At 42.4% G+C, this 9248-nt stretch overlaps 1 long non-coding RNA gene across 2 annotated transcripts; it reads left to right on the forward strand.

Moving 5' to 3' along the window:
- The first annotated feature begins 3169 nt into the window (after positions 1 to 3169).
- Positions 3170 to 6585, forward strand: LOC134454945 (uncharacterized). Of its 2 annotated transcripts, XR_010035940.1 has the most exons (5): positions 3170 to 3436; positions 4207 to 4289; positions 4869 to 4967; positions 5298 to 5383; positions 5577 to 6585. It is a non-coding gene; the product is annotated as an uncharacterized LOC134454945 (long non-coding RNA). The 2 variants fall into 2 exon arrangements; XR_010035939.1 differs by lacking the exon at positions 5298 to 5383 and having other exon boundaries at positions 5577 to 6582.
- Positions 6586 to 9248: the final 2663 nt, after the last annotated feature.

Raw genomic sequence — 9248 nt, forward strand, 5'->3', positions numbered from 1 at the left:
CGGTATCGGAGCCGTACTCACGCAGAAACAAACCGACGGCACATGGAGGCCTATTACGTACATATCCAGGAGCCTCACGGACACCGAAAAACGTTACGCTCAAATAGAGAAGGAGGCCCTGGCCGCCACCTGGGCCTGTGAGCGCCTCTACTCTTACCTTTTAGGATTAAAGTTCACACTCATTACAGACCACAAACCCCTACTACCGTTGCTGGGATCCAGAGGCCTCGATGAACTTCCTCCACGGATACTACGCTTCCGCCTGAGACTGCTGAGATTCACCTACGAGATCCAGCACGTCCCTGGGAAGTCACTCATCACTGCTGACACGCTATCACGGGCACCCATCAAGGACGCACCCTCTGTTGCAGAGCGGCAACTCGAGAGGGATGTCCAGGTGTTCGTTGACACAGTGCGTGCGGCGCTGCCAGCATCAGAGCCACGTCTGCAGCAAATAGCCGAGGCCCAGCGTGCCGACAAGGCATGTTCCAGCGTAGCCAGGTACTGTCTTCAGGGATGGCCGGAGAAAAGTGAACTGGAGCCGGAGGCTAAACCTTTCTGGTCGGAGAGAGGGAATCTCCACTTGATCAACAATCTGCTGCTGAAAGACGACAGGTTAGTGATTCCTTTATCTCTTCAGAAGGAAACCCTACAGCAGCTCCACAAGGGCCATCAGGGCATCGGTAAGTGCCGTGCACGGGCCATACAGGCAGTGTGGTGGCCAGGACTGTCAAGGCAAATCAAAGACATGGTCATAAACTGTGATCCTTGTCGAATCAACCAGACACCCCACAGAGAGCCGATGCAGTCTACTCCCACTCCAGCTCGTCCATGGCAGAGATTGGGCACAGATCTGTTTACCTGGAAAGAAAACGCTTACCTGTTAATTGTGGATTACTTTTCTAGATACATTGAGGTAGCACGCCTCACAGCCACAACCTCATTGAGCGTTATAGCTGCACTGAAAGAAGCCTTCTCCAGGCATGGCATCCCTGACACTTTGGTATCGGATAACGGGCCGCAATATGTGTCAGAGGTTTTCAAAGACTTTGCCACTGCATACCAGTTTCAGCACGTTACTAGCAGCCCCAGATACCCTCAAGCCAATGGGGAAGCCGAACGTGCAGTAGGCACAGTGAAAAGTCTATGGAAAAAAGGGACTGATCAGTCTGAGGCTCTTCTGGCTTACCGAGCAACACCCTTAGAGCATGGGTACTCCCCAGCCCAACTGCTTATGGGGAGGCATCTCCGGACAACAGTCCCGCAGCCAGAGAAATCACTCGTCCCACGTTGGCCTAACCTGGAGGAGTTCAAGAGGGCTGACAGACAAGGACGTCTTAAACAGGAGGCACGCTTCAACCGGCGTCACTTGGCACGCCCACTGCCATTCCTGTCACAAGGGCAGGAAGTCTGGATTACAACAGACAATATCCCGGGAGCGGTTCTCAGGCAAGCAGAGACCCCAAGATCCGTCCTTGTCCAGACGGACAGGGGTGTCTTCAGACGAAACCGCTTTCACCTGCGTGCAGTAGGAAACCCTCCTGAGACACCACCGGTGCCAGACCCGGGCCCACTGCAGGCAGACACCCAACCGGGCCCACAGCAGACAGACACTCAATCTGTCACCACCACCCGGTCAGGCAGAGTGTCAAGACCCCCAGATAGACTGGACGTATAGGGTATAGATCGGGAGACAGGTACGTTCATCTTCACCTGCAAAAAAAAAAAAAAAAAAAAACAAGAAAAAGGTGAAAGCATGGAAAACAAAGTGACAAGCTTGACATGTTGTATGTTTGTATTTTTGTAGACATGTTACATGTTTGCTGTAAAGATGTTTACTGAAGCGTAAGCAGGTACTCAGGTAATGGTACTGGATTTACTTTCATCGGGATGTTAAAAAGAGTTAAAGATGTTAACGTTGTTTACTCTAAAGAGGTGTTCATAGACGTTCACTAAAAGGTACGATTCTAGTAAAGATGATCTACCATATTCAGGAAGTTAAATGCTTTACTTTTATTTAGGAAGTTAAAAGGAGGAGATGTACTGGGGACATGTTTGGGGGTTACACACCGGATGTTGTCTAATAAAGAGTACTTCTATCTGCCGGACACGACGCTCTCCGCCTCTGTTATTATTAACCACATATCTAATGGCACAATAAATATACCCGACTTCGATGTGTATCAACTTCCTTAATTGACAGCCGACCATGGTCAAGTCAAGCTAATTGTCATTTAGCCTATACATGCGCTGGTCATACAAAGACATTTCATGAAATTACGTCTTAACTGTTTTGCGTGCATTCGCTTGGGAAAACAAAGCATTGGGATGAAAATATGGAAAATGGGAAGCACTTTATTGGGACTGAAACCAATGCATTTGGTCAACTTGAGGTTGCAGGCAGCGAGAGTGACCTAATTTCGTCCTCACAGATGTTGCTGTATTATAAATCCGTTCGGTGGAACGTCACTAATAAGTGCGTTATTTAAAAGTAATGATCTTAAAAAGTTTAGCGAAATATTTACGTCTGTCGGCACCTTACCTGTCGCTTCTGCCTTATCTGTCGCTTTGGGGTCCTAGCTGCGTTGCCCTGGTAACAACTGTAAACAAAAGGCTGCGGTTAACTGCTCCGCTCCCTGACAGGATTTTTCATTCATTCGTGCCAATGAAACAGGAGGCCTCGATTCGTGCAGAAGATAAGGTACGTAACTGGGATATAAAAAATATATATGTAAGAAAACTATTTAACCTCATAGACTAACCTTGTATACGGTACATTCTAACAATATATTTCTAAAGTTTTGAGTCATTCCCGTTCATTTGAAGCGTAATTTCCCCCTTACTGTGGCTAGTTTGGATGAGATGACTTGACCCTAGCTAGCATAACATAAATGGCAGCTAGCTCTACACTATTTCGGGCATTCGTTAACAATCAGTGTTCAGATAACTAGCGCAAATGTGCCGAGATATCTTGTTTATTATAGAAAAAAACGCTTGTGTTGTGCCATGGCTTATATGGTGATGACGTTTGAGATTGTACATTTACGGGCCACAGATGTGTCTATGGTAAGGCCGACCTGACGAGATAGCTGCTTACTTAGGTTTGATTGGATATGGACATTATCATTGTTTATTTCAGAAGGAAAATGCTTGGAGTGGAATTGTTTGGAAGACAATCTTGGGACAATTTTGCTCTTTGGGTCTTTGTGCCAACCATGCCAGCTATCGTAGGGTGCTCTGGGAACTTCTTAGATCTGTTTACTGTATGTACACTTACTGAAATAAGCATTTTGTTTACATAAAATCCCTTGTCATTTCACCACTAGGTTTGAAACCCAGACAACACGAAGCATCTTGCCGACGTCAAAATCAGATCAACAGACAGGGACATCAGCCTTCTCTTGGGAATAGGCCAGATATGCCATAACAAGAAATGGTAAGTCTATCACTACATAAGATCCATAACAAAAGACTCCTAATTAAATCTTAAATGTGACCTGGTGACATTATTGCGTGAATGCTTATGTTGCACACTTATGAATAAGGTCCTCAAGTGTGTAGAGTTTTGCTGAGTTCGTTGTTTATTTACATTAACCTCAGCATAACTGTACAGCTGACACCGCTGCCTTTAGGCTAGTGACAATGGGCCCAAAAAGGCCTTCGTTTTCGAGATACCCCAACCGGAGGTAGAACAAAACCCAATAATGTTTTTCCTCATCTCTAGGGTGTCCCATACATGAAAATGATTCTTGGCCAAAGTGATTTTAATGCTAAGCCTAAAAATTTTACACATTTTCATATGCACCTCCAAACAAAAAAAGCACCCAAAATGTGACTTCTCTTGTGTTTTGTTCTACCTCCGGTTGGGGTGTCTCCACATTTTGATACTTCTGTATCATAACAAAGCCTGTCACTTCCACGTTTCGTTCTTTATGTGACCGAAGTCACTGGCTACTGCACCAGAGAGGGTCTCTGCACTCATTACTGGTCCTATGATGCCATCTATTGGCGAAAACGTGCAACAGCATAATTAAACTAAAAGACAACTTCTGACAGGACAACAAAAAGACAGGGAGTGAGAATAAGGGAATAACAAAAAGCCAAAAATGGGGGGTCCACTACACTTGCATACCTGATTGTGATGCTGTCACTCATTTTCTAGTCTATATCTTGGACTGAAAAAGGATTACATTATTATGTTTTCAGATGTTTTGCCCCTGCGGTTGTGAAGAGGATGCTGTGGAGGTGGCAGCATGAACGTGTCACACAGACATTGGCTAAACTACTCGGTAGGTACAACGAAATAAAAGAAACCACCCCCTCAACCCTGTTTATGCTGCACTGTACCTATTATAACCAGTTTTTATATAGACCATTATTTGAAATACTATGAGAGCCTTTCTGTTAGGATACTGTACAGCAGGGATGGGCAACTGGAGGCTCGGGCGCCACATGCAGCCCAACTTCTCACTTTTTTAAAAAAAAGAAAAAGGACAGTTTTTAACCCCCTATAAATCAATAGTGTAAGCATTCAGGTATAAATAAAGAAACAGTGAAGTATACTTTTGTAAATTCTCTCAAGTGCGTGGTGATGTGGCCCACTGATTGTGGTAATTAAAAATGTTGGCCCACCTTATAATGAAAGTTGCCCACTCCTGCTGTACAGCCTACATCGCTTGTATATGTCCTTACCAAATAGGACACCAGCTAGCGAAATGTAACTTATGGCATTGTGAAAGTTGTATGCCTAAATGTAAACCATAATATTAAATTGTGATGGACAGAATTCAACTAAACCAACATATTACATTGTGAAAGTAGTTGCACAGTGATACTGAGACCGACTTACTCCTGTCTTTATTTGCCAGGCTTCTACACTTGCCCTCAGAGTTCACATATGGTGAAGTGCACAGGTGTCCAGTCAGGTTCAGACTGATGCTGGTAACAAGAGGAAAACATGCTAATTGGTAAGTGAGATCCCTGCTCAACAAAAATCCACACAGCACACACACACACACACACATGCACGCACACTCTCTCTGTCTCTCTCAGCCAAACACACACACACACACACACACACACACACACACACACACACACACACACACACACGCGCGCGCACACACGCACACACAAACACATACAGTACACACACAGACACACACACACAAACGACAATAGTGGACACATGGTGAATTGATAACGGTAATGGTAGAGATGATGATGGAGATAAAGATAATGATGATGATCAATGGTGGAACATGCAGTATGAGTGTTTTTGTGTTTGTGTGAGGCAGGAGTATGGAGGCCTCGGCGGTCCATCATCTTTGGCAGCTGGGGAGCTGAGGAGTTCGGCCTCATCGGATCAGCAGAGTACACAGAGGTCAGATGGGGTCATCAGATGGGCTAATGTTGCAAATGTTGCATTTTAAAGGGCAATGTACGTAAATGTGTCGAATAAAAATCTAAGCACAGTTTTCGTCGTGTGTGCAGCATCAGGCTAAAATGGGTTAATAACACACACATACACACACGCACGCACTCTCCTCTAATCTTCTCTCTTTGCCAAACTTTAGATGACATTTCCAGCATGTCCAACTCATCAGCATCAGGGGAGATTCGGTGAAGGTGGTGCACCATCCAGGACCAGTCATGGGCCTCCAACACCTCTGCAAAATCTACACTTCTTGTGAACCCTGTAGAAGACACTACAACCACAAAACTGCTAATAAACCATCACATACTGCATCACATCATGGTTCTCCATGTGTTACTGCACCCTCGGCACAAGTTCTTTGCTAGATTGCCATCTGGCAGATGCATCAGGACAGGAATGTAGCTACTATTTGTGATTATATCTCCCCACACTCTTACTTGCTTTGCATGGCAGTGTGTCTCAATGTGTGTCAGAATGGAAGGTGTCGCACCATTGAAGTCAATGGGCAGTGGCATTGCATCAGGGTTATAGAAGCCCAGATATCCTTGATGCTTTGATGCCAGCTGTTTTTTTGTGTGATCTGATCACCCACACTTCCCTCTTCATTATGTCTCATAGATTTCCATACCACGTTTTGGTGCTTTGGTGGTATGGACATTCTAACTCACCAGAAAAAAAAAAACATTGAAAATGAATGGAAGGTTATGTCTGGTGATTTCTGGTAAATTAGAATGCCCATATCATCAAAGTGGCACTGGATTACTCAACCATTTGCCTCTTAAAAAGATAGCTTCTGCCAATTTCAATATGCTGTTGTATAGCTCATGCTACCCTTGACTTGTCAGTACCCGGTGATGCTGGCATTTTTTGACTCAGCTCTTTCTGAGATCTGAGCTATTCTAATGGGGGCAGACTTTGATTGCATTAAAAACCTTCTTAACATAGGCCTAATCCAAATACTATCCCAAAAGGTATCACTGTCTGTTTGCTAGTTGTCTGCTGATGTTGCATAACCTTTTGAATGTTATTGGGAATAAATGAAGATGTTTTTTTGAAATGTAAACAAACGCCTGCCCCCATTACAATGGCATGGGTATGTGGAAGAGCTGTCCCTTACTCATGCACCTGTGTAACAAAATGTTATTTTTATTCAAGTATGCTGTGTGTCTAGGGGTATGCAGTGTATAAGTTTATATATATATATATATATATATATATATATATATATATATATATATATATATATATATATATATATATGGCACATTACTTAATACTGTAAGTTATTTCAGATGATTTAAAATGGCATCTGGGAATTCCAAAATAAAGGTGAAATAAAACACTGGTGTCCCTATTATTTGGCTCTAGATATTGTAGTACGTGGGGGGTAGTTGTCTTTTATAATCTTTGTGTAGCATATTCAACCTCTTCTCAGTTGCATGGCTGAGACTGTTCAAATAGGCTACTGCCTGCCAATACTGCAAACTTCTACTTAGTTGCATTTTAACCTTGTTGTGTTATAGAGAATATAATTATAAAATGCAAAAAGTCAAAAATGGTGTATATAGCGTTTTGGAAAAGAGCTCTTCAATTGTTACCAGGTAAAAACGAAAAGCAAGTTAATGTAATCCAGTCACTCATTCTGTAATAGTAGCAATATTCAGTCAATGAGTGCATTCCCTCGTATTTTAGCGTTTTGCGTGGTATCTGTGGTGATCAAGGTAAGCAGATCGTGGAAATAGTAGGCTATAGATAGGTTATAGATGTAAAACAGTATACTGTATTAACTTACAGATGTAAAATATTTCGAGGCCAATATAAACTTAATGTACCGGCAGTCGTGTGTTACACAACGTGCTACATTAGCTTAGCAGTAAACATAGTAAATCAGGGGATATAACAAGCCTGTGTCGAAATTCATTTCAGTACATCAAGATCGATGAATGCGACGCGATTTCAATGTTAATGTTCTGCTTCACGGTGCTTTGTTTTTAAATAAAAACGAACAGTCTACCAGGAAAACTTAAAATACGATTGTTTATGAACAGGCGATAACCCGGGCAGCCTCTAAAACATGGATCGTTCGTTTCAGCCAATCAGGTGACAAGAGCGACAGATAAGGCAGAAGCGACAGGTAAGGTGCCGACAACGTCCTCTTCCTCTCTGGTTTAGTATCACGCAGACCGCGAGATGCAGCAGCAGTCAAATCTGTGTATTCTAGCTTGCGTCGCATACTGTTGCTAGGTAGCGGTGCGTTTGTTGTCAGGTAACAGACATAAAAAGTAGATCGTAGATGTTTAGATCGCTACTTTAGGATTCCTAACTCAAGATAAGATAGGATTTCCAAAGATAAGATAAGAATCCTAAATGAAGTTAGGATTTGTTTCTGTAATACCAAACTGGAAAAAATCTTATCTCAAGTCAAAAGTTAAGATAGGACGACTGAAGATAGGACGTTTTCTGTAATACGCCCCCTGAACTCTTAATGGTTAGGAGGGGATCAAATACCTATCTCCCTCAATGTAATAGAAATAAATTCCTAATATATATTCTTTTAAGCTACTTTCTGGATTTGCTTTTTGATATTCTATCTTTCCATGTTAGAATACACCTAATATTAAAATTACAGACTGATAATTTATTGGTGGGCAAACCAACAAAATCAGGATCCATTAGGCCAATATTGTCTTCCGACAGCACAGGAAGAGTAAGCAAGAGATCACAACTTTATATATTGTGTTCTGACAGTTCAGGATGTGTCACTGGCAATATATGAAATGTTAGGAAATATATTTTCTTTCAGACTTCAATTTGGCACTATACTTTGGTGAATTAATAAACCTTTCTAGGGTCCAATTGAGTATTGTTTGAGCTGAAACCACCAAAATTCGCCTAAATTTAACACATTTCTGCTTTAAAGTCAGCTATAACTGTGCATGATACTGACATATTGGGTATCATCTGAAAGGAAATTTTGTCAGCTTTCAGGTGACACCACCCACAATGCTCTATGACAAATGGCTGTGAAGTTATTAGGCAAAATGGGGCCAAATGTCAGGCGTTTTTGATTAAAATAAACATTGAAACTTTATGGCTCTTGAGGCAGGTCTTCCCATGGTCCAAAATCAAAATAATTTTATATCTGGCCATTTCACACCTTGGAGAATGGGAATCACAGCAATTGGCTTCAAAATTACAAAAAAAGTTTTTTTTGAACAGGTCTAATGCGCACGCACGCACGCACGCACGCACGCACACACACACACACACACACACACACACACACACACACACACGCACGCACGCACACACACTTCAATGAGTATCAAGCAATTAAATTACACAGTACATATAAATGTAAAGGTTGCAAGTACCATTGTTTAAGAAATAAAAACAAAAACTATGTGTGAGTCCATTTTGGAGATTAATTGACAGTTCAGTAGCCCCTTAATGCGCGCCGTACCTCCAGTGGCACACTGTAATAGTCGTTGAAATGTAACTACCATAGCGCTACAATACTATGACACAACACAGGCCCTTTAGTAATGCACCACAACTTGGTCATTACCTTACGTCTTAAGGGGTTAAATCGTTTTACTGTGGAGGAGTCAGTTATTAACTCTGGACAGCAGTGCTAGTAAACTATTTTGTGACTCAGGACTATGTTCTTTACAGGCTCTCCTGAGGAACCTAATGTTTAAGTTCATGTGCCGTTTGGATAAGTCTGAAAACTGCATTATAATGATTCTCACAAGTGCCAGATATAGCTCTGTCCGATACCAATCATATGTGTGGAAACATTGGTATGGCT

This window comes from Engraulis encrasicolus, chromosome 9, assembly GCF_034702125.1.
Source record: "Engraulis encrasicolus isolate BLACKSEA-1 chromosome 9, IST_EnEncr_1.0, whole genome shotgun sequence".
Classification (NCBI taxonomy): domain Eukaryota; kingdom Metazoa; phylum Chordata; class Actinopteri; order Clupeiformes; family Engraulidae; genus Engraulis; species Engraulis encrasicolus.